The 26,579-nt window shown below is 35.6% G+C and overlaps 1 pseudogene; it reads right to left on the reverse strand.

Annotated features, from left to right (window-relative positions):
• Window positions 1-17,525: 17,525 nt before the first annotated feature.
• Window positions 17,526-25,168, reverse strand: LOC126728076 (G-type lectin S-receptor-like serine/threonine-protein kinase At1g67520; annotated as a pseudogene).
• Between the last annotated feature and the right edge of the window lie 1,411 nt (window positions 25,169-26,579).

Below are 26,579 nucleotides of genomic sequence, written 5' to 3' on the forward strand. Positions count from 1 at the left end.
CTTCATGTCCTTATTATTCTCCCTTTTCTTGGGACTCCATGGTCTGGAAGCCTCCCCCCCTTTTTGGCGCACAAGTCTTCACATTATATAGCCCTTCTCGGTTGATCCTGACCCTCCACCTGTTTATCAAGTAGGTTCCTATTCAGATACCTATCCCATCTGCCGCCTCCCCTTGCTTTTTGTTAGTTGCACTAACCGAAGCCACACTGTTCAGGAATCTTTTCTCATTAATATGGCTAGGACGTTTGTGGGCGCATTCAATGCGGAGGTGACGTATTCACCTTGAACCACCCCCACTCCGTACCCCCATGCGGGTCCCATTCTACTCGCCTCTTCTTCTGGGGGCATTTTGGAGGCAGCCTTCGACGAGATATCGCTCTTCCCTTTGAAGCCTTGGGATGCCGAGGACAGGGTCATCCTCGGCTGCGTCTCCAGGCTATTTGGTCTTTCACCACTTGTTCTTGGCAATTACTCTCCTCGGCACGGGCCTTAGGCCCTAGTGGAAAGTGGGTCGGGTCATAAGTTCTCTGGCCCCATAATATATATATATATATATATATATATAAGAATGACCATCAATAATATGCAAATTATATATGTAAGAATTATACTATGCATCTTAATATATATATTTTAAATATATCTATGCATCCATGCATATTAATGTGGTTACAAGCTAGTTTATATATAAATATCTAAAAAATGAGACGTAAAATTTAATGTTACTATACTTGCATTGAGCCACCTCATTAGCTACGTCATACTTAAAAAAAAAAAAAAAAATCCTTTATGATTTTTCTATTTAATTTTATATAAAATAATTAAATATAGTTTAAAGAAAAACCTGTTAATGCACTCCATTACTTTTCAAGATATTACTATTCATTTATTTTAAATGCAAATATTTGACAATTCAACTACCCAAATTGATTTCACTTTTCATTTTCTTTTGTCTAATTTTAAGTAATTATTAAAATTGAATAATTCATTATCTTTTTAATGGATATACGCACATGTTTGTCTATTAATTACAAATGTTACTATTCATTAAATGCAAATGTTTGATTATATTCAACTACCCAAATTGATTTCAACTTTTCATTTTCTTCTTTCTAATTTCAAGTAATTGTTAAAATTAAATATTTAAACTTTTCATCTTCCTATTCTAAAATAAAAATAAATAAATAAATGAATAAAACTCTTCTTCTCTTCCTCCAAACTTTCCCCTTCCTCTTTGCCTCTCTATCTCCCTACTACTCTTTACTTTACCATTAAACATCCTTCATCATTTCCACTTTCTAATATTTTGACTTTTTATTTCCCCATCTTATTTTGTATAAATTTGATATCATTTATTCCAATCAATACATATTTTTTCCACACAAAAACTGTGAGTACCCTCTCTCTAGATTTTTGTTTTCTCTTATAACTCTAATTTAGGTAGATGGTTTTTCTATTCAAAGGAAAAAGTTAAAGCTCACTCTTCTCTATTATTTGAGGTAAAAATTCCTAATATTTTTGGTGGGCTTTATACTTTTGCTTGAGATTCTTTTAATCTAAACTTTGATAATGATATTTATGTGATTTATGAGTTTTAGAAGTGATATCCTTGCACTAACTGAATATAATTTTGCCAGAAATTCAACTTGGTCTAAAGAATCCGATTTTAACTTTTCCACTATCTGAATATGATTTTGCCAGAAATTCGAGTTCTTGTCCTTGCACTAATGTATGATGTATCATGGTAAAGGGAACTGGATGGCCCTAAGTAGAATAGCAAACATTAAAGACTGAGGATAAGCTTTCTTATTCTGTTTGCCATAACTAACAATCTTTGATTTTTTGGTGAGATCTTGTGGTAGAGGAAGGGATCAGTTCAATTTTAAGTGCAAATTTGGTAGAAGAAGCTCTCTTGCAAGAGGCAGGTGATAAGCCTTGACTAAAAATTCTGGAAGCCAGAAACAATTGACTTGGATCATTTCAAATTGACCATTTGACTTTGTCACATGCAAACCCAACCAAGAGGGTTAGGCACACAACAATAGCCGCACACTTAAAAGGTTTTCACCTTAATTACAAGTATGCAAGCCTTCAAAGAGCATTAATAAATCTCAATAATTGTCATATTAAATCAAATGCAATCTATATATATAGCAAAATTTAGAGAAACTCCATTTAGATTTTACAATTGAAATCCAATTTTGCGCCATGTGTCTTTAATAATTTATTTTCCGAGAGAGATTTATTTCTTAATTTTGGAGTCTAGAATTAATAAACATAAAAATAAAAATAATAAAAAATAAATAAATATGGACAATTTACATTTCTACCTAACAATATCCTTTCAAGACTTTTTAAAGAGTTAAAAAAATAAAATAAAAGAATGACTATCAATAATATGCAAATTATATATATAAGAATTATATTTTGCATCTTAACATATATTTTTTAAATATAGCCATGCATCCATGCATATGAATGTAGTTACAAGCTAGTTTATATATAAATATCTAAAAAATGAGACGTAGAATTTAATGCTGCTACATTTGCGTTGAGCCACCTCATCAGTTATGTCATACTTAAAAAAAAATTCCTTTATGATTTTTTATTTTATTTTATATAAAATAATTAAATATAGTTCAAGGAAAAACCTGTTAATGCATTCCATTACTATTCAACATATTACTATTCATTTGTTTTAAATGCAAATATTTGACTATTCAGCTACCCAAATTGATTTCACTTTTCATTTTTTTCTGTCTAATTTCAAGTAATTATTAAAATTGAATAATTCATTATCTTTTTAGTGGATATACGCACATGTTTGTCTATTCATAGAGAGTACTGAAGCCAAACAAGAGCAATATTGATAAAGTCCATACCAAGCTTCCAGACATAACTTTGTCCCCATTCCTAATTACCAAACATGTCTGAAGAGATTCTTTTGGGTATCAACTATCAAATGACCAGGGTACTTGCTTCAAAGTATTTGTATTGAAGGCTTGGAGTAGCAAGTTCTCAAGGTCAAAGGGAGACCCACTACAGGCTAATGCAAAAGTTTCCTTTCTGAAGGTGATTTTTTGGGCACGATTAGAGCAATTACAAAACAAGGCCGAGAGGTTAATTGGGCTATGAACATCATCGCGATAGATATCAAGTTTGTTTTGAATCAGTTTCAATGTTAGTCCATTATTATTGCGCATAAAAAAGTCATTAATTTTGGTCATAACTTTGCTTGTTGGGCTTCCTCCAATCCTGTTTCCCTTTCTCATCTTCCTTCTTGACATGGAGTAGGACGATGAGTAAGTCCCTTTTTCGTTTGATATTTCTTAATAAAATGTTTTAAAGGAGACCAGTGAAAGGTTTAAGGGCCATGGTAATGCTAGCTTTGAGGCTGAACTTGCTAAGTGGATCCTAGATGATGATTTGTTTGATAATCCATATGTTGAAACTTTTTTTACTAGAAGTAAAATAATAGATGTGGGTGCTTTTTTAGCAAGATGGATAAAGCTTTGTTTGATCTAAATTGGCTCATTGCTCACCCTAAAACCTTGGTTGAATTTCTTCCTCCTGGTGTATTGGATCATGCTGCCTTCTCCATTTCGATCTTTTGCCTCAAAAATTTAAGTTTGACCCTAATCCATTCAAGTTCTTTAATTTTTCGGACGATCAGGAGGGCTTCCTACAAGTTGTGGCTTAGGTATGGAATCAAAGGGTATTGGCACTTCCATGTTCATTCTTTTATAAAAAATTGTTGTTGAAACCCAAGCTCAAAAAGTTCAACCACTCAAGTTTGGGGTTTAGCTCAAAGGTTTAAACCTGTTAAGGCCCAATTGAATGCTACTAGTCAACTTATTAAATAATCCTGGGGTTGAAGAGCAGCAAGTAGCTAAAAGGGAATCACTCCATTTGTATCAATCAAGTAGTAGAGTAGAATAAGCTTTCTTCAAAAAAAAAAATCAGGGGTCTCTTGGTTTAGATTGGGGGACCAAAATAGTACATATTTCCTTACTAAGTTAAAGCTAACAATTTGACATACAAACCACAAATCTAATAAGCTTGCCAGAAGAATGCAAACAGGTCTGATAGTAGTCTCATAATATATTTGATCTATTTAGAGATATACTAGCCATCCTTTGCAAAATCTTGACATTTCAACATCGTTGATGCGGTACTTTCTATAATTTAAAATTGCAGGATAAGTTCCTTTCAGATATGACCATGAACTTAAATACAATCTAATGCATAATAGATAGGCTAGTGATGTTTTGTTCTTTGGGTAGGTTTCCATTGTGTAGAGGAGCTGTTATGATTTGTTATTCTGAAAGGGGAAATATCCTTTCACATTAGTTTACATTCACTATTTAACATTAATATCCACAATAAATACAAAAAATTTCGCATTTTAAAAATGTTCACATTTTACCGAGTGAAAAAGGATGTAAAATAATGGACGGGAAAAGACGGTTGTAAGAGTATAAAAACTCATTTTGAAACTACGCAGCGGAAAATTAACGGATCTACTTCATTCACAATTTATAACATGGACTATGTAAATTTCAGAATTTAAGAACAAGAGAGCATACCTTAAAGCGGTGAATTTCAAAACAAAGATCAGAAGAACTTGGGAACACTTTTAATCTTCACCCCAATTCCACTAACGCCCAAGAAGTGTGGTCTATCAATCAGTTCAAGGGAGAATAAGAGAGTGGCTTTCACTCACACATACACACAATTTTCAATAATGTCTCTCATAAAAATTTGTATGTTTCTTCCCTTGTATCTAACTGATTATCTAATTGGGCTAGCCTTTTGGGTCTTTCCAATTGGGCTTAAGTGTGTGGCTTGGAGTGGGACTAAAAGGGACCAATAAGACACTAGCTCCAATCGGCCTTGAACTTTTCTGTCAACTCTTGACAAGTTCAAAGTTACCATTAACTATATTTGATACCACTATATAAATATAATTGCACTCTAGGCCTTATTTGTAAATTATATCCCAAGACTTTATTGTACATGCAACTCATTCTTAAAATATTCGTAGTAATACAAAGTCATGAATGTAGACTGCCATTTTGAAGATTACTACATCTTAATTCCTTGAGTACCTGATTTAATCCTTTAAGTTATTCATCATATATTTATGAAATCCAATTCCATAAATATATACTTTAGTAACTCTTTATTAAAGTGGTTAGGCCTAACACTCTAAATAACCAAACCCATTAAACGTATCTTAAGGGAATATTTTATATCTCCATTAAGAGATTATGAATTCCATTTTGAGAATATATGTTCCACCAGTACTAAATGTGGCTACCCAACATACTGAGGTTTTGATCGTGACTTTAGATCTCACTCCTGATATATCAAAATAACCAACACCTCATAATCAGGTCCATTGTTCTTTTAGGATTAAAAGTTCATGAAAATATAAGTTGTGAGATTTATTATTCATTTGACAGTCGTTAGGAGAATAATAAATTTCACAGTGGTCCAGTTCAATATGTCTTAACTAAGAGTGTGCAGAAAACCCACCGACTCGCCAAACCCGACCCAACCCAACCCGACCCACCGGGTTGAGTCAGTTTTTATGGCTTGGTGGGTTGGGTTGGGTTGGGTTATAAAAAAAAAAAAAAAAAAAAATTTATAGCGGGTCGGGTTGGATTTGGGTCATAAAATTACAAACCCGCCAAACCTAACCCGACCCACCATATTTAACATATATTTAAAATATATTTTATATTTAAGATTTTTTTTTTTTAAAAATCAATTGTAGGGCACTTATATATATATTTATATATATATATATATTATATATTTAATAATTTTTAAAAAAAACCAGCTATAGAGCAACATTTCCTCAATTCCTCCTACTAATACTAATTTAATATAAAAAAAAATATATTATATAATTAATAAATTTTTTTAAATAACCAATTCTTCCTATCTTATATAAAAGTCAATTAGTTCACATAAATCCGAATAAATTACTATTATTGTTTAGTCATTAGTGTTGAGCCTTTGAGGAGATACATTGATACTTGTGGGGTCAGAGAATTTATGACCCCGACCCACTTTACATTAAGGGCCCAAGGCCCGAGCCGAGGAGAGATGTTGTCGAGGACGCACAATGAAAGTCCAAACGGCCTAAGGATATGGCTGAGGACAATCTTGTTCTTGGCATTCCAGAGTGCTCCTAAAAGAAAGGGCGAGCACAGTGTAGGAGCGGCCAAAGCAAAAGGCTGCCAATACTGCAATAAAGAATTCTGCGCCTGATAAGTCCATGCTCTTCACCATGCTCTTCAGCTTTTGCAACCACCCCCAACCACTCTGGGTATAGGCTGATAGGACAAGTATCAGCCCTAAAAAGTTGAGCCTACACGTGGACGTTGGAGGGAGGGTAAATGCTAGTATAAAAAGGAAAGAGGAGCAATTCAGAAAGGGGGGGACAAGTCGTCTCCGAGACCATGGAGCCCTAAAAAAGGAGAATAATAAGAACATGAAGCTCCTCGGATGAGGTCTACCGGAGCTACTCAGGACGTATCGGAAAAGAGTATTGTTAGACACGTCCGGTTCACCCTTGTGCAAATTGCTATGGAAACCATGATGAACTACTGTTCGGTGACCAAGGCCTAGCCTTTCAAGTCCACGCTCTACAAATTATATTGTTTGGGCTTTTAACGTACGAACTCAATACCATCTTGGGATCGTTACAAATTGAGTCCTTACAATTAGTGCCGTCTGTGGGAAAGGCTTGTGCGTTGGCCCAGAGGATGGATCGAGAAAGTCCTTCCATCACTTCCAGCAACTCGTTGTTATGCCCTAACATAAAGTTCCACTAGGGGCTACGCTTTGAAGCATCAGTAGCGCGGACAGTTCTAGGGGCTTCCAGCATCAGATCAACGTCCCGCACCTTGGCCGAGGGGCTAATCCCCCCAAACTTAAAGAAAATCTAGGTTTTGGACAGAATCAAGGTATTGTATGGTCCTCGGACTCAAACCTATGGGGAAACCAACTACTTAAAGAAAATATAAGTTTTGGACAGAATCAAAGTATTGCATGGTCCTTGGACTCAAACCTATGGGGGAACTAACTACTTAAAGAAAATCTAAGTTTTGGACAGAACCAAGGTATTGCATGGTCCTTAGACTCAAACCTATGGGGAAACCAACTACTTAAAGAAAATCTAAGTTTTGGACAGAACCAAGGTATTGCATGGTCCTCGGACTCAAACCTATGGGGAAACCAACCACTTAAAGAAAATCTAGATTTTTGACAGAACCAAGGTATTGCATGGTCCTCGGACTCAAACCTATGGGGAAATCAACTACTTAAAGAAAATCTAAGTTTTGGACAGAACCAAGGTATTGCATGGTCCTCGGACTCAAACCTATGGGGAAACCAACTACTTAAAGAAATTCTAGGTTTTGGACAGAACCAAGGTATTGCATGGTCCTCGGATTCAAACCTATGGGGAAACCAACTACTTAAAGAAATTATAAGTTTTGGACAGAATCAAGGTATTGCATGGTCCTCGGACTCAAACCTATGGGGAAACCAACTACTTAAGAAAATCTAAGTTTTGGACAGAACCAAGGTATTGCATGGTCCTCAGACTCAAACCTATGGGGAAACCAACTACTTAAAGAAATTCTAAATTTTGGACAGAACCAAGGTATTGCATGGTCCTCAGACTCAAACCTATAGGGAAACCAACTACTTAAAGAAAATCTAAATTTTGGACGGAACCAAGGTATTGCATGGTCCTCGAACTCAAACCTATGGGGAAACCAACTACTTAAAGAAATTCTAAGTTTTGGACAGAATCAAGGTATTGCATGGTCCTTGGACTCAGACCCACAGAGAGATTAGTCATTAGAAAATGGATTAAGTCTTAGACAGAATGGAAATCCTGTCTTGTCCTCGGATCCCCAGCACTAGGGAAACTAATGTAAACAAATATTTAGGCCCGGTACAATCGTTCCTCGGTCCTCGGGCTGGATGCCAAAAATGGTTAAAGCTATGAATGTGGTTAGGAACGTGCAAAGCACCCTACTCCTCGGCGACTCTCTCCGATAGTTTATTTTGGGTTACCCACCCTCGGATGATCGCCTCATACGCAATACATAGCATTCAACTGTTATCTCGGTTAGTCTTATATATATAACCTTTTTCAGGTCGGCATTACTATGCCTGTTAATCTCAATGAATTCAAAATGATAGCTTTTTGTTAACAAGGGTTTCAGCTCTAAGTATCGTTCAGAACAAAAAAAAAAAAAAATATATATATATATATATATATACCACATCCATTCACAATATAACTATTGCAGAAAAGAAAGAATACTTAGAATAAAATAAAGCTATCTTTTTATTAATACAAAGAAATAGTACAGCGTACAATAAAGGGCTTAAGCAAGCCTATACCAGAAGCTAACTACAAAAGTAAAAGGAAAAGCAAAAAGGAAAAAGATACAAGGGAACGATAAATCCTTCAAAATTCTGCTCTTTTGGCGACTAGGCGTGTCAGGATGACCCCGTTGATGGAAGGGAAGAAGGAGCAGAAGAAGAAGTAGAAACACCAGGGTGGCCCCGGTGATGGGAAAGAAGAAGAAGCGGAGGCAAAAGGAGGCACCGGTGAAGGAAGAGAGGAGGAAGCGGGGAGGCCCAATCCCCGCATCAGCTCTGACTCCTAACACGCAGGTGTCATATTAGCAGCGCTCGAGAGAGAGCGGATGGTACCGACGATGAGAAACCCCATTGCTGTCACACCAAAAATCTGATGCGACTAGCAACTGCTTCGGATTTTGGCTGAAGGAGGAGGAGGCTTCTCTCCCGCCTTATGAAAGGGGAGAACTATCTTGAGTCTCCGTCTCCTTTGCCTTGACCGCGCCATCTTGAGTCTCGGAGAGACCCAGTGCTTCTGGAGACGGTGTGGTTCCTTCACCCCCACTTTTGCCTCAAACATCACTTTCTAAGGTTTAATTGCACTGGTAATAAAAACTTTGAGCGCAGCTGGAGGTTTAGGAATTTGAAAAGACTGGAGGGTCTGTACGTAAAAGAAGTGACCTCCTACCTTGCTTCTTATATGGATGGCAAGTTTGGTGGCATTTAATCTACACAGATTTCCAAGAAGAGCTACAACCGAGATAATTTCCACTCAACTCCCAACGCCGTCTACAACCAACGGATTTGAGTGGCCTCGTAAAGGGAACTTATTAAAGACGCGCCTCGTACACTGAAACGGCAAGAGCGCGGCGTGAGTAAATCTAAGGGAATGTCTCATAACCCGGCGTATTTCCCAGGCAAATGAAGAGACACCAACGTTAATGAAGGACAAAGCTAGGCAAACCGTGATATAGGCCTGGCATCACCAAAACCCTCCTCTCCGACCAAGAGGTCGAACAGTAGGATTTTGAGGGGCTAATGTGGGGTCACAGAATTTATGACTCCGGTCCACTTTACATGAAGGGCCCAAGGTCCGAGCCGAGGAGAGACGTTGCCGAGAACGTACAATGAAAGTCCAAACGGCCTAAGGATATGGCTGAGGATGATCTTGTTCTCGGCATTCCAAAGTGCTCCTAAAAGAAAGGGCGAACACAGTGTAGGAGCGGCCCAAGCAAAAGGCTACCAATACTTCAATAAAGAACTCTGCGCCTAACAAGTCCATGCTCTTCACCATGCTCTTCAGCTTTTACAACCACCCCTAACCACTCTGAGTATGGGCTGATAGGACAAGTATCAGCCCTAGAAAGTTGAGCCTACATGTGGACGTTGGAGGGAGGGTAAATGTTAGTATAAAAAGGAAAGAGGAGCAATTCAGAAAAGGGGGGACAAGTTGTCTCCCAGACCATGGAGCCCTAAAAAATGAGAATAATAAGAACATGAAGCTCCTCGGACGAGGTCTACCGGAGCTACTCAGGACGTATCGGAAAAGAGTATTGTTAGACAAGTTCGGTTCACCCTTGTGCAAATTGCTATGGAAACCATGACGAACTACTATCCGGTGACCAAGGCCTAGCCTTTCAAGCCCATGCTCTACAAATTATATTGTTTGGGCCTTTAATGTACGAACCCAATACCATCTTGGGGTCGTTACAAATTGAGTCCTTACAATACTAATCTTTAATTTTTTTTAATATATTAATATTTATATTTTTTTTTACTCAATATAATAATAATAATAATAATTTGTCAAACCCATGGGTTCAACCCAACCCATGTGGGTTGGGTTGGGTTGGGTTGGGTTGGACTTATGTGATGGGTTGGGTTAGGTTGAATTTTTTTTGACCCACCATGGGTTGGGTCAAAGAATCCCCTCAACCCGACCCATGCACACCTCTAGTCTTAACTCTTAGAACATATCAACATACCAACTAGAAGTCTCTATTTCCATGATCAAGACAAATCATCTTAGTTGATAAATTATAGTCTTCGCAGAAGAAATACCCAATTTCATCACCGACTATGAACTAAAATTCTGAATTTACAAAGAACTTGTGAGTTATATCTTTTGTAACTAAATCACATAAATCACATACTATGCATCTCATGGACTATATGATGATGTCCCAATATTCATGTTACCATTATTTTAGATAATAATAAAAACAACTTTATTAATCACAACATTAAGTCATACATAATATCATACATAGCATCATACAATAGGATTTAAGGGCAAACATCCTAACAATCTCCCACTTGCCCTAAAGACTATTATGCACTAATCTAGCTCCCATTTCCTCTAAATGTGACTCAAAAGTCCTTTGGGGCAAGGTTTTGGTAAAGGGATCCACTAGATTCTTTGCACTATCAATCTTTGCTACTACCACATCTCCTCGAGCAACAATGTCTCGAATGATGTGGTAATTTCTTTCTATGTGCTTTCCTTTCTTGTAATTCCTTGGATCTTTGGATTGTGCAACCACTCTAGTATTGTCACAGAACAATGTGATAAGAACTTGCTCAATTCTTACAACACCAAGATCAGAAAGGAATTTCTTGAGCCAACCAACTTCTTTTGCCGCTTCACAAGCAGCAACATATTCAGCTTCCATGGTGGAGTCAGCAATGCAAGATTGCTTAACACTCCTCCAACTTATGGCTCCACCTCCCAAGGTGAACGCACAACCTAAAGTGGACTTTCTGAAATCAAGATCTGACTAAAAATCTGAATCTGTATAGCCAATGGGAATCAAATCCTCACACCGGTGAACAAGCATATAATTTCTTGTTCTCCTTAGATACTTGAGAATATGCTTTACGGCTTACCAATGTTTAAGTCCTAGATTTAATTGATATTAGCTGACCATGCCAACTGAATAACAAATATCTGGTCTAGTACAAAGCATGGCATACATGAGACTTCTCACTGCAGAAGCATAAGGAATCTGAATCTGAATCTGAATCTGTATAGCCAATGGGAATCAAATCCTCAGACCGATAAAGAAGCATATAATTTCTCATTCTCCTTAGATACTTGAGAATATGCTTTACGACTTGACAATGTTTAAGTCTTGGATTTGATTGATATCGGCTAACCATGCCAATTGAATAACAAATATTTGGTCTAGTACAAAGCATGGCATGCATGAGACTTCCTACTGTAAAAGCATAAGGAATCTGTCTCATCATGTTTTCTTCCTCAAGATTCTTAGGCCTTTGGTCATCAGACAGAGGAACTCCTTGTTTGAAAGGAAGTAATCATTTCTTGGAGTTTTGCATGCTAAACCGTTCTAGAACCTTATCTATATATCTAGCTTGTGACAAGCCTAACATCTTACTCTTATGATCTCACCAAAGCTTGATCCCTAGAATAAAGTTAGCCCCACTCAAGTCCTTCATATCAAATTGGCTTGACAACCAAACCTTTACTGATGACATTACTCTTACATTATTTCCAATGTGTAGAATATCATCAACATAAAGCATTAGGAACATTACTACTTTGTCTTGATGTCTTTTGTATACACATAGTTCATCAAGATTTTGTTCAAAACCAAATGACTTGATTGCTTGATCAAATCTGATGTTCCATGACCTAGATGCTTTCTTAAATCCATAAATGGACATTTTCAACTTGCATACCATACGTTCTTGGTTCTTTGCTATGAAACCTTCTGGTTGCATCATATAGATTTCTTCTTCAAGATTGCCATTAAGAAATGCAATCTTGACATTCATTTGCCAAATCTCATAATCATAATGAGCAGCAATGGATAAGAGAATTCAGATAGATTTAAGCATTGCTACTAGTAAAAAGGTTTCTTCATAATCAATACTTTCTTTTTGTATGTACCCTTTTGCCACTAGCCTTACTTTAAAGGTTTCAACCTTTCCATCTATCCCTCTCTTCCTCTTGTAAACCCATTTGTAACCAATAGGTTTAATGTTGTTAGGCGCCTTTACAAGATCCCAAACATGATTGGAATACATCGAATCTAATTCAAATTTCATAGCTTGGACCCAATGATATGCATCTATATCATTCATTGCTTCTTCATAAGTGTAAGGATCAGATTCAGCCTCTTCTGAAATAGCTTCATAAGTTTCTCCCAGACCTATAAATCTTATAGATGGTCGAACAATCCTCCCACTACAACGAGGCACTTGTGTACTAGACATCTCATAAGTAGTATCTTGTGGTGTATCTAATATAGTCACATCATCCCTAGTTTCATTCATTGGTTGTTCAATTACAGGTTCATCTAATTTAGCCAAGACAACTTTACTTCTAGGATTAAAATTATTCATATAATCATCTTCCAAAAATTTGGCATGGGTGCTAACAAACACTTTGTTATCCTTATGATTATAGAATAAATAACCTTTAGTTTCCTTTAAATAACCTAAAAACATGCATACTTCGGTTTTAGCTCCCAACTTATCAACTTCCCTTTCAACACATGTGTTGGACATCCCCAAATGTGGAGATATTTCATACTAGGCTTGCACCCACTCCACAATTCCTTAGGTGTGTTGGGAACAGATTTTGATGGAACTAAATTCAAAATATGCATTGTAGTTTTTAGTGCATATCCCCAAAAGGAAACTGGTAAAGTTGAATAACTCATCATGGACCTAACCATTTCCAAAAGAGTCATATTCCTTCTTTCCGCTACACCATTTTGTTGAGGAGTTTCAGGTGCAATCAATTGGGATACAATCCCATTTTGAATTAGGTAATTCTTGAAATCCCCAAGAAGGAATTTTTCACCTCGATTAGATTGAATGGCCTTTATGCGTTTACCTAATTGATTCTCAACTTTAGCCCTAAACTTTTCGAACTTTTCAAAGGCTTCAAACTTCCATCTCATTAGGCATACATAACTATATCTTGAGTAATCATCGGTAAAAGTAATGAAGTACTCATAACCTCCTTTTGCTTGGGTTGACATAGGCCCACATATATCTGTATGAGCTAATTCAAGCAACTCTTAGGCTCTTCTACCTCTTGCATTAAAAGGTCGTTTGGTCATTTTGCCTTCCAAACAAGATTCACAAACTAGAAATTCATCAAAGTCCAATGGCTCTAAGAGAGCATCTTTGAATACTGTTTGAATTAATATGACCTAAACACAAGTGCCAAAAATATGCATCATTAGTAGAAGGAAACTTTCTCTTTAATGATTTTACATGAGAGTCATTATTTAATTCAGAATTATATAATTCATGCTTATCAGGAGTTAAAATATAAAGAATATCAAAAATATTACTAGAACAGATAAACATTTTACCCTTCTTTATTACAACATTGTCTTTTAGGATAACACAATATCTATGCTTACCTAAATAAGTTGCAGAAATTAAATTCCTACGAACATTAGGTATATATGGATAGTCTTCTAATATTAAAACTCTAGATTCAAAGCATAAATTAAACACTCCAATAGCTACAACTGGAATCTTGCTCCCATCAGCCAAAGTAAGAAACAATTCCCCTTCATTCAGCTTTTTGGTCTCCTGGAACCCCTACAAAGAATTGCAGATATGATTAGTACAACTTGAATCCACACACTAGGAATCCGTGGGATTTTATACTAAACATATTTCAAGAAGGAATGTACTTTTCATACCCTTATTATTGGCAGCTTTGAATTTTGGACAATTCCTCTTCCAATGTCCTTTCTCGCCACAATAGAAACACTTTCCGTTGGCAACTCCTAAGGCAATTTGTTTACCATCTTGCTTGGTGAAGTCCTTCTTCTTCTTCTTCTTACCCTTGCCTTTCGACTTAGGTTGAGAAGCAGAAGTTTCAGCCATATTAGCATCAACACTAGATGTACCAAGAATGCCTTCCGCCGCTACCAACTCATTCATTAATTCAAACAATGAATAAATATTTTCGTTCATATTATAATTAAGTCTGAATTCCTTGAATGATTCTGGTAGTGACTGAAGTATCATATCCACTTGGGATTCTCTATCAATATCGGCACCTAAAACTTCCAGCATATGCAAATTAGAGATCATCTTAAGAAAATGCTCCCTCACTGACGTACCTTCACCCATTTTGGAATTATAAATTTTCCTCATAGTTTCTTGCCTTGTAGAACGGCCTTGCTCACCAAACATCTCCTTCGGACTTAGCATAATGTCCAAAGCTAGTTCTACATCCGACAGTTGATGTTGTAGAACATTTGAAATAAATGCTAGGATATAACACTTGGCCATCTCATTAGATTTCTGCTAACGATCATATTGCTGTTTTTCCTCAAGAGGAGCATCTAATGATGGAAAGCTAGGACAAGGTTAAGCAAGCACATATTTGTGCTCTTCAGCAGTAAGAACAATGTCCAAATTTCTTTTCCAGTCAATATAATTGGATATAGTCAATTTGTTTTGATTAAGAATAGTAACAAGTGGGCTAAATGATGCCATGATCAAATCTGAAAATGATAAACATGAATATAATAAGTAAACTGGACATTATCAATTTAGCATATAAACATATAATATGGAACTTTAATAAAACCATAATATAATATATGCAATGACAACTTAATCCATGTCTATAATTCCTTTGTAGCAAGTTTATTATAAACACATTAATTGATTGAGAACTATTCTCATTATTAGTGCTATCATGATAACTCTTATCAAACACTAATAATATGCCGTATTAATTTTAGCCTCTAAGTAATAATGACATAGCTCCTTTGGGAGGTTAACATTACACTTAGTCTAGTGTACACCATTATCTAGAATCATGTGTAGCCACATTTGATCTCCCTTATAATGTTTAAACTTGTAGTACCATGGAACAAAACACCCTCCTTTGGGATCACGAGGCATATACGTCAAGACAAGGTGCATGTCCACACTACTTTAAACGGGTAAGTTCAATCTTGTAGTATAAAGTAAACACCCTCCTTTGGAATCGCGAGGCATATATGCCAAGACAAGGTGCTTACCTACACTACTATGAACTTATAATGGAGGCTGTGAGATCCAAGCCTTGTATCTCTCTCCCACTAGATGTTTTAAATTAAAGGTTTTAACTTAGAAATCATATGTAATCTAATCACACATTGCCTTGCACTTTTAAACTTGAAACCACTTAGAAAAAATTAAAAATTTCCTTCTTTCGATCGATCAAATGTGCCCCTCAATTGGTCAAAAAAGAACATTCGATCGATCGACTAGCAATCGGGTATTAATCGAATTAAGCAGATTGGTCACTTTTTCACTTGATCGATCGAATATTGTGAAACTTGAATTTCCAAAATTTTTCTAAGTCAGTTTTCAACAATTTTTCGTGAATAAACAACAATCATATGAACATAATAGATAGAAATTCAAATCAAAACTAAATTCCATTGATGCTATAACCTTAAAGTTCAAATTAACTAACTTAATATCAAACTTAAACAACATCATAACATCAATATCAGTTTCCATCAAAACATAATTTCATTCACCATGTAGAAAATTAATTGCATAACCTTCTAACATCATGAAACTATCAACTTAATTCGAAAACTCACAAAACATGTTATACAAATTCGAAATTGAAAACTTGGCTCTCATACCAATTGTTGGAAAAACATGGTTTGTATCTCATACAAAACGTATGCAGCGGAAAATTAACGGATCTACTTCATTTGCAATTGATAACATGTACTATGTAAATTTCAGAATTTAATAACAAGAGAGCGTACCTTGAAGTGGTGAATTTCAAAACAAAGATCAGAAGCACTTGCGAACACTTAATCTTCACTCCAATTTCACTAATGCCCAAGAAGTGTGGTCTCTCAATCAATTCAAGGGAGAATAAGAGAGTGGCTTTCACTCACACATACACACAATTTTCAATAATGTCTCTCATAAAAATCTGTACGTTTCTTCCCTTGTATCTAACTGATTATCTAATTGGGCTAGCCTTTTGGGCCTTTCCAATTGGGCTTAAGTGTGGCTTGGAGTGGGACCAAAAGAGACCAATAAGACACTAGCTCCTATGGGCCTTGGGCTTTTCTATCAACTCTTGACAAGTCCAAAGTTACCATTAATTTTATTTGATACCACTATATAAATATAATTGCACTCTAGGCCTTATTTATAAATTATATCCAAAAACTTTATTGTACATGCAACCTCTTCATAAAATATTCGTAGTAATACAAAGTCATGAATGTAGATTGCCACTTTGAAGATTACTACATCTTAATTCCTTGAGTACCTGATTTAATCCTTTAAGTTATTCATCATATATTTATGAAATCCAATTCCATAAATATATAATTTAGTAACTCTTTACTAAAGTAGTTAGGCCTAACAATTTGAATAACCAAACCCATTAAACTTATCTCAAGGGAATATTTTATATCTCCGTTAAGAGATTTTTAATTTCATCTTGAGAATATATGTTCCATCAATACTAAATGTGTCTGTCCAATATACTGAGGTTTTGATCGTGACTTTAGATCTCACTCCTGATATATCAAAGCAACCTACACCTCATAATCAGGTCCATTATTCTCTTAGGATTAAGAGTTCATGTAAATATAAGTTGTGAGATTTATTATTCATTTGACAGTCGTTAGGAGAATAATAAATCTCACTGCGGTCCAATTCAATATGTCTTAACTCTTAAAACATATCAACATACCAACTAGAAGTCTCCACTTCCATGATCAAGACAAATCATCTTAGTTGATATGTTATAGTCTTCGCAGATAAAATGCCTAATTTTATCACCGACTACAAACTAAAATTCTAAGTTTACGAAGAACTTATGATTTATATCTTCTGTGACTAGATCATATACTATGCATCTCATGGACTATATGATGATGTCCCAATATTCATGTCACCATTATTTTAGATAATAATAAAACAACTTTATTAATCATAACATTAAGTCATACATAATGTCATACATAGCATCATGCAATAGGATTTATCATCCTAATAGTACATTCTACCATTTGTCCTCAAAAAACATGGGCATATACATACTGCACATTCATATAGGGCATATACATACCGCACATTCATACATAACTATTGCATTTTAGTATTTATCTGGCTTCCATCATAGAAATTGTGACACTATTTATGGAATAGTTTTTTGGCTTAATTTCTAAAACCCCTAAGTCTTCTGCAATTGTGTTGGTAAAAAATGTAGGTTGTTTTGGAGAAGATAGTTTAAGAGTTTCATTTGAAAGCATAGAAACAACATCTGGCATGGTAGGTCTATCCTTCGCCTGATCTTGTATGCATAAGAGACCAATGTGAATGCATCTCAATGCTTCAAATGGAGGCCGTGATTCCTCCAGTATTGTTAGGTCTATTAGCTCCAAAATTTTACCTTCATGCCATAACTGCCATGCCTAATACAAGTCCAATTGCTCATACAATGCTAACCATTAAGTTCAAAAGTCCATGTATTGGTTAAGAAGGGTTAACTGAGAAACTTACATATCCTATGAGGTTGAGTAGATCCTCAAAGTGATAGCGACTATTGTTTTTCTTGCCACTAATGATTTCTAATAGTAGAACGCCAAAACTGAATACATCCGTTTTTATCGAAACAACACCATTCATTGCATACTCTAGGGACATACAACCACTGAAGTAAAAAGTGACCAATGAACTTTAGCATAAACAAACACATTTATACATGTGCACATATAGAAAAATATAATTAAATTATGCTTGCTTGAAATGAAATGCATACTTACTATATTCCAACAACCCTGTTTGTGTTTTCTTCTAATCATTTCGACCCAAATATTTTTGCCATGCCAAAATCAGATATTTTCGGATTCATCTCCTCATCAAGCAAAATGTTGCTTGCTTTTATATCCCGGTGAATTACTCTTAGTCTTGAATATTTGTGGAGATAAACAAGTCCTTGAGCAATGCCTTCAATTATGTTGAAGCGTGTCCTCCAACTTAATAAATACTTTTTAGTAGAATCGGATAGCAAGCAAATGATTAAGTGTTGTTTTGACTTTATATAAAAGAAAGAAAAAATCTTCACGTAAGTAAACTTTCCTAATCATTAACCACGTCCTACCAAAGAGGAAGAAGTCTAAACTTTTGTTGAGCATGTACTCATAGATTAGTAGTTTTTCTTCTTCTTGAATGCAAAACCCTAAAAGCCTGACAAGATTAGTGTGTTGGAACTTGGCAATAAGAATCACTTCATTCTTGAACTCTACTAACCCCTGCCCAGAACTTCTTGAAAGTCTTTTTATTGCTATTTCTGGTCCATCAGATAATTTAACCTGAAAGTATATTGTATTAGTCATACTCATATCATCTTAATTCAATCTCTGGTTACATTATTTAATTTTGTATCAAGATTCTTCCTAGCAATTGGGCTCACCTCAAGTGTTAATTTATTGACCGGACAAAATGGCTATGAGAGAGAGAGAGAGAGAGAGAGAGAGAGAGAGAGAGAAGAATTAACCTTATAAACTAGTCCAAAGCCACCCTCTCCTAATTTATTTTCAGTTGAGAAATTATTTGTAGCTACAGAAATGCTTTCAAAGCTGAAGATTTGCAACTCATGTCTAGCTTGTCCATCTTTGTTTTGTTTCTTCACTCTGTCATGTACTGTGGAAGGTATTGCATTACCTCCAATTTCTTGTACGAGCAATTTTTGTTTCTTTTTTCTCTCCCCTAATTAACATATATAAAATATTAGTTGATTTTTTTTTCTACTTGATCATTAGTAATATATCTAAAAATCTATAGTAGGAGCATCAATTACCTTCCACTCTGCATTTTTTCCATTTTCCGTTGCCTAAGAAGCACAACAATGAGATAATAATTGCCCTTACTGCTATGATTAGCCATATCCACCACCTGTTCGCCCGCCTGTTTGCTACGTTTTTCGCTACAAGGACAAACATATTTTCAATAATACTACCAATAGTGTTTCTATTAAGTTTTCTTTTTCTTGTGATTTACTATGATTTAAGTTGCATGATTGCTTGTGCTTTAGAAATCAAAATAAGACTCACAAAATTCATTGTTTCTCTTTGACCCCTAGAGGCTTCAAATCATTTGAGATTTAGCCTCTTTGTGGTTGTACAAAATTTTGATTCTATACATTCTCAAAGCTTCCCTTTAGTCCTAAAACCTAGATCAATAATATTGTCCACTTAGCAGCTTTGTTTCTTCCAAGCACAAAGTAAGGGTCATCGGTGTGATGAGGTGAGGGCTATCCATGAAATCTCACATGGCCTCGGTTTGGTAAAAGGGAATGCCTTATCTATACGATTAGGATGGAGGCCAAAGGTAAAGTTTCCGGAGTTGGGTACCTCTTGGCTTCTCCATGATGTAAGATTCTATCTCTGCCCCGTTTTTTGGTCTACTCCTAGTTTCAGTCCTGGCAGAAGTACGTGACTAGGATAATCAAAACTTTGCCACAATTGTCGCCCTGAACTGATTTCACTCAGTACAAAATTGCCGGTATTAAGTAGAACAACACTTACATTACTAGCTTCATGTCCAGAGTACAGTACAAAAGAACGATCTCCGTTGTATGTAATTTTCAAATCCCCGTTATCATCAATGGTGAGACTTCTAGCATTTTGGACTGGATTGTCGTGATTGGCAACCCACAGAGTATTGTTTTCACGGAAATGGTTGTCGTTGTACCATATTCCTATGTAGCCGGGACCACCTGTGAGGTCGATGAATCCGATTTTAAATTTTCCACTAGCTGAATATAATTCTGTTAGAAATACGAGTTCCCGTCCTTGCACTAAGGTAGTAGGCAACTGGGACTGGGAACTGGATCGCCCTAAGTAGAATAGCAAACATAAAAGAATGAGGATAAGCTTTCGTATTTTGTTGCCATAACTGTCTTTGATTTTTTGGTGAGATCTTGTGGTAGAGGAAGAGATCAGTTCATATTTAAGTGCAAATATAGCAGAAGAAGCTCTCTTGCAAGAGGTAGGTGATAAGCCTAGACTAAAAATCCTGGAAGCCAGAAACAATTGACTTGGATCATTTCAAATTGACCATTTGACTTTGTCACCCGCAAACCCAACCAAGAGGGTTAAGCATGCAACAATAGTTGCACACTTAAAAGATTTTCACTTAATTACAGATATGCAAGGCCTTCAAAGAGCATTAATAAACCTCAACAATTGTCATATTAAATCAAATCCAATATTTATATGTATATACAGTTGTCCAGCCAGATCCGAAACCCGACCCACCTGCCCCATCCATCCAATCCGGCTTGAGAACCGGCCGACTCGACGCCGGTGACAGGTCGGCGGCGTGTCTCTACTCCTTGAACCCAAAAACGGCAGGTCGGTTGGCGGGTTTGAGGCTAAGAAACCGATATTTAACCGACCTAACCGTATCTGACCAGAAAATTGCACATTTTTTGTTCGATCTGTTGAGATCTAGCCTGAACTCGATGGAAAACCTCCCATTTTCTGTCCGATTTGTTGAGATCCAGCCTGAACTCGAAGAGTTAGGCGAGATCTCATCAAGATTTAGCCTGATCTCATCGAGATCCGACCATATCTCGCCGAGATCGGCCTAATCTCTTCGAGATCCGGTCAGGTCTTGCCAGATCCGGTGACTTTTGGCAAAATCCAACAGATATTTGCACAACCCGAAACCGACCGAGGACTGATTTGAACCTAGCGAAAATCCGACCATCCAAACTGACTCCGTCCATCGGTCTACGGCGGGTCTAAGCATGGAAAACCCGAAGTGATAGGGTTGGTTCCGGGTTGGGCACAAACCCGCCCCAGACCAATCCGTGGACAGCCCTATATGTATATATAAATCTATATATATAATAATAGGTAAAGCTAATAGAAAATGTAATTAGATTTCAAATTGGAATTCAAGTAGAGTCTAATTTTGCGCTATGTGTTTTATCTAATTTAAATTTTAAATTTTTGTGCCAAGTAAGTTAATTCAATGTAAAAATTGGATTTCAATTAGAGTTTAATTTTGTGACACATGTCCCATCTAATCTTTTTTCTTTTTTTATTTATTTAATTTTTGTGCTAAATGAGTTAATTTAGTGTAGAAAACAAAGAGTCCAATATAAATAAATCATAAATAACCTAATCGTATAATTAAAAACAATTCAAATTTATAAGTTATTTGTAAGTTATTTTTGAGCTAATGAGCATATTTTTATACCGTTTTTATTTAGATATTTTGTATATGAAGATATTGAACGTAACAAACTGTACTTATGCTGAACGATTCCATACACACATACCCTTTCAATTTAGGAGATACTATTTGACCAGTTTATTATTTTATTTTGTGTTGTATTTAGTAGAAATTTGTAGACTATAATTATGAATTGATATTTTATATGTAATTTATATATCTATATATATAGTAATAGGTGAAGTTGAGATAAACTTAAATTAAAATTCCAAATTAGAGTTCCAATTTTGCACTGTGTGTCCTGAATTATTTATTTTTAAAGAGTTTTATTTCTTAATTTTAGAATCAAATGTGAGACCACATTATAAATATTCATGCAAGTGAGTTATTAAGTACAAAAATCAAAGATTCTAGAATAAGTGAATCGTAAAAAAAAAAAAAAAAAAGTGATTCACAATAAATAAATAAATAATGGAAAATTTACATTTTATATCTAATAATATTCTTACAAAATTTTGAAAAGAGTTAACAAAATTTAAAAATGATTACCAATAGTAGTTAAATTATATATATAGGAATTACATTATGTATCTTATTGTATATTTTTAAGTGTATCTATGCATATGCATGCGATTACAAGCTAATATATAACTATATATATATATATATATATAAATATATATATAGGCAAAACTTAGAGAAAATTCAATTTTGCACCATGTGTCTTAAATTATTCATTTTCAGAGAGAGTTTTATTTCTTAATTTTGGAGTCAAATGTGGAACCACGTCAAAAATATTCATCCAAGTGAGTTATTACGTACAAAAACCAAAGAGTCTAGAATTAATAAACATAAAAAGAAAAAAAATTGGACAATTTACATTTTCTACCTAATAATGTCATTTAAAGACTTTTTAAAGAGTTAAAAAAATATATATGAATGACTATCAATAATATTCAAATTATATATGTAAGAATTATACTATGCATCTTAATATATATATCTTTCAAATATATCCATACATCCATGTATATGAATGTGGTTACAGGCTAGTCTATATATAAATATCTAAAAAATGAGACATAGAATTTAATGTTGCTATATTTTTGTTGAGCTACCTTATCAGCCATGTCATACTTAAAAAAATTCCTTTATGATTTTTCTATTTAATTTTATATAAAATAATCAAATACAATTCATGGACAAACCTATTAATGCACTCAATTACTATTCAACATATTACTATTCATTTGTTTTAAATGCAAATATTTGTCTATTCAGCTACTCAAATTGATTTCAACATTTCATTTTCTTCTTTCTAATTTCAAGTAATTGTTAAAATCGAATAATTCATTATCTTCTTAGTGGATATATGCATATGTTTGACTATTCATTACAAACGTTACTATTCATTAGATGCAAATGTTTGATTATATTCAACTACCAAAATTGATTTCAACTTTTCATTTTCTTCTTTCAAATTTCAAGTAATTGTTAAAATTGAATATTTAAACTTTTCATCTTCCTATTCTAAAATAATAATAAAATAAAATAAAACTCTTTTTCTCTTCCTCCATCCTTTCCCCTCCCCTTTGCCTCTTTATCTCCCTACTACTCTTTACTTTACCTTTAAACTTCCTCCATCATTTCCACTTTCTTATATTTTCACTTTTCCTTTTCCGATCTTATTTTGTATAAATTTGGTATCATTTATTTCATTCAATCCATTTTTCCCACACAAAAACTGTAAGTACTCTCTCTCTCTCTCTCTTGATTTTTGTTCTTTCTTTTAACTCTAATTTAGGTAGATGGTTTTTTTATTCAAAGGAAAAAGTTAAAGCTCACTCTTCTCTATTATTTGAGGTAAAAATTCCAAATATTTTTAGTGGGTTTTATACTTTTGCTTGAGTTTGTTTTAATCTAAACTTTGATAATGATATTCATGTGAATTATGAGTTTTGGAAGGGATATCCTCGCACTAACTGAATATAATTTTGCCAGAAATTCAACATCATCTGACGAATTCGATTTCAAATTTTCCATAAGCAGAATATGATTCTGCCAGAAATTTGAGTTCCTGTCCTTGCACTAATGTATCATTGTACAGGGAATTGGATGGCCCTAAGTGGAATAGCAAACATAAAAGCCAAAGGATAAGCTTTTGTATTTTGTTTGCCATAACTAACATTCTTTGATTTTTTGGTGAGATCTTGTGGTAGAGGAGGAGATCAATTAAATTTTAAGTGCAAATATGGTAGAAGAAGCTCTCTTGCAAGAGGCAAGTGATAAGCCTAGAATAAAAATCCCGGAAGCTGGAAACAATTGACTTGGATCATTTAAAATTGACCATTTGACTTTGTCACGCGCAAACCCAACCAAGAGGGTTAAGCACGCAACAATAGTCACACACTTAAAAGATTTTCACCTTAATTACAAGTATGCATGGCCTTCAAAGAGCCTTAATAAACCTCAACAATTGTCATATTAAATCTAATCCAATCAATAAATATATATATATATATATATTGGCAAAATTTAGAGAAAATACAATTAGATTTTACGATTGAAATCCAATTTTGCACCATGTGTTTTAAATGATTTATTTTTTGAGAGAGTTTTATTAATTAGTTTTGAAGTCAAATGTGGAACCACATCATAAATATTTATCCGAGTGAGTTATTACATAAAAAAACCAAAGAGTTTAGATTTAATGAACATAATTTTTTTTTTTTAAAAATGGACAATTTACATTTTCTATCTAATAATATCATTTCAAGACTTTTTAAAGAGTTAAAAAAAATATATATATATATATATATATATATAAGAATAACTATCTGTGGGGTCACGTTTTCCAGCCCAAGCCCAAGATGTATGGGATCTTGGACTAGTGAGCCCGGTATAATAAATTTGTGGAGAGTGGATCGAAGAGTTAGGCTTTAGTGCATGGACAACAGTTAAAATGGTGTTTATCACAGTCAAGCAAGGATGAACTGAGTTTATCAAAGAGGGTTGGTTCTCGGCACGGTTCGAGGAGCTTTTTCTGGCGCCTCTTGAGTCATAGGGGTTTCAGCCCCCCTTTACTACCTCCCTTCACCCTCTTTTATAGTAGTTTCCTTCCTCCTGAATTGGGTTCTTAGTGCTGATACTTGTCCCATCAGCCCTTCCTCCAAGTTGTTGGGAGTGGTTGTAAGGACAGAAAAGCATGGCTATGTCAGGTACAAGGCATTGAATGCAATAATGGCAGCTTTTCCCTTAGACATTTCTCTTCTCTCCGTCGTCATTTTCTGTTTTAGTACTTTTCCTATTTCATGGAGTGACCTGGAGTGCCACTTTCAGTGATAGGCCATTCCCTTTGTCCTCGGCCATACTTGGCCAAGGAGGGATTCTTCCCATGATTAAGGAGGGGTTCTTCCTTGGACTGGGCCCTTGGCCCAATGTGTATACTGATATGGGCTCCCCAGTCTGTTACCCCCACAATAGCCCTTCGAGATTCTTCTTTTCTTCCCCATGGGAGGAAAGGAGGATCTCGATGTGATGATAGTCCTTTTGCGCCCATTTTTGCACTATGTCTGATTGTAAGACATTCTTTTAGTTTATCTAAGTCGCGTTCCTGCCGTTTTGGTACACGAGGCGCGCTTTTGTTAAGGTCTTTTTATGAGGTGACGCAAATCCAACGGCTGAAGATTGCTTTGGAAATTAAGCGAGATTTATCTCGCTTGTAATTCTTTCTTGGAAATTTGGGCGAATTAATTGCCTCTAGGTTTGCCTCCTATATAAGACACATGGAGGGGGGGTGGGTCACTCTTCTTCATTTACAGATCCTTGAGTTTTGCGAGAGTTTCAGGCTCTCAACTCTTCAGATGTTCCCAAGGGCCCCACCAAGGCAGTGATTGAGATTTAGGGAATGAAATGGCCAAGGATAAAGGTGAGGGTGAAGGAACCAAGCCCTTTTCAGAAGCCAAGGGCGTCGCCAAGATTCAGAATGACACAGTTAAGGCAAGGGAAGTAGAGGCCAAAGATATCTCTCCCCTTCGACTGGACAAGAAAGAAGTCTCTCTTCCTTCAGCCAAAATCCAAAGCAGGTGTAGGTTGCATCAGATTTTTGGTGCGACAAAGTTTGGATTTCATCCGGCGCCGTGTGTCACGTGTGTACGGATTGGGATTTCTCATCGTCGGTACCATCCATACTTGCTCGGTCGCTTCTAGAGCAATACTTGCTCAATTGTTGCTAGGGCAAGATTGTGGATCTGGCACCTCTGCTTCTTCTTCTCTCCTATCGCCGGTACCATCCATAGTTGCTTGATTGCTACTAGAGCAAGATTATGGATCTGGAATCTCCACTTCTTCTTCTTTCCCATCGCCGGCACCATCCATGCTTGCTCGATTGTTGCTAGAACAAGATTGTGGATTTATCGCTCCCATGGACTACTTTTTAGTTAGCTTTTGAAACAAGCTTATCTAAGCCCTTTTATGTACAATGTACCTCTTCTTTATCTAATAAAAAGATGACTTTATTTCACTTTGTGAACCTTTCCTTTCCTACAATAATTATTTTATGAATGGGTGTGTCGGTATCTTTTCTTTCGAATAGTATCTAGAATTGGGGCCGTTGATGGTAAAGAGTTGTCACCCTGAATTTATCAAAACTAACGGGCACACGACCGCTAACTTTAAATAAGTTAACTACATAGGACTAATCAGGAAAATAACCGTGTGCTCTTCATTACGAATAGCGCAACCACCAAAGGACGTGTAATTTAAAGTAAACGGTCCGAGGGGATCACCGGGTACTAAAGTTCTTTTCAACATTTACGATGATGTTTATAGCGTTAACCTCCCTTAAGCGTCTGGTCCGAGGACCGAGGCGTGATTGAATTTAGCTTAAGCATTTAGAAAGTTGCCAGTACGTGTTAGTTTCCACAAAGCAGGAGGTTCGAGGACCACGCAAGACCTTGGTCCTGTCTAGC

This window comes from Quercus robur, chromosome 5 (genome assembly GCF_932294415.1).
Source record: "Quercus robur chromosome 5, dhQueRobu3.1, whole genome shotgun sequence".
Lineage (NCBI taxonomy): Eukaryota > Viridiplantae > Streptophyta > Magnoliopsida > Fagales > Fagaceae > Quercus > Quercus robur.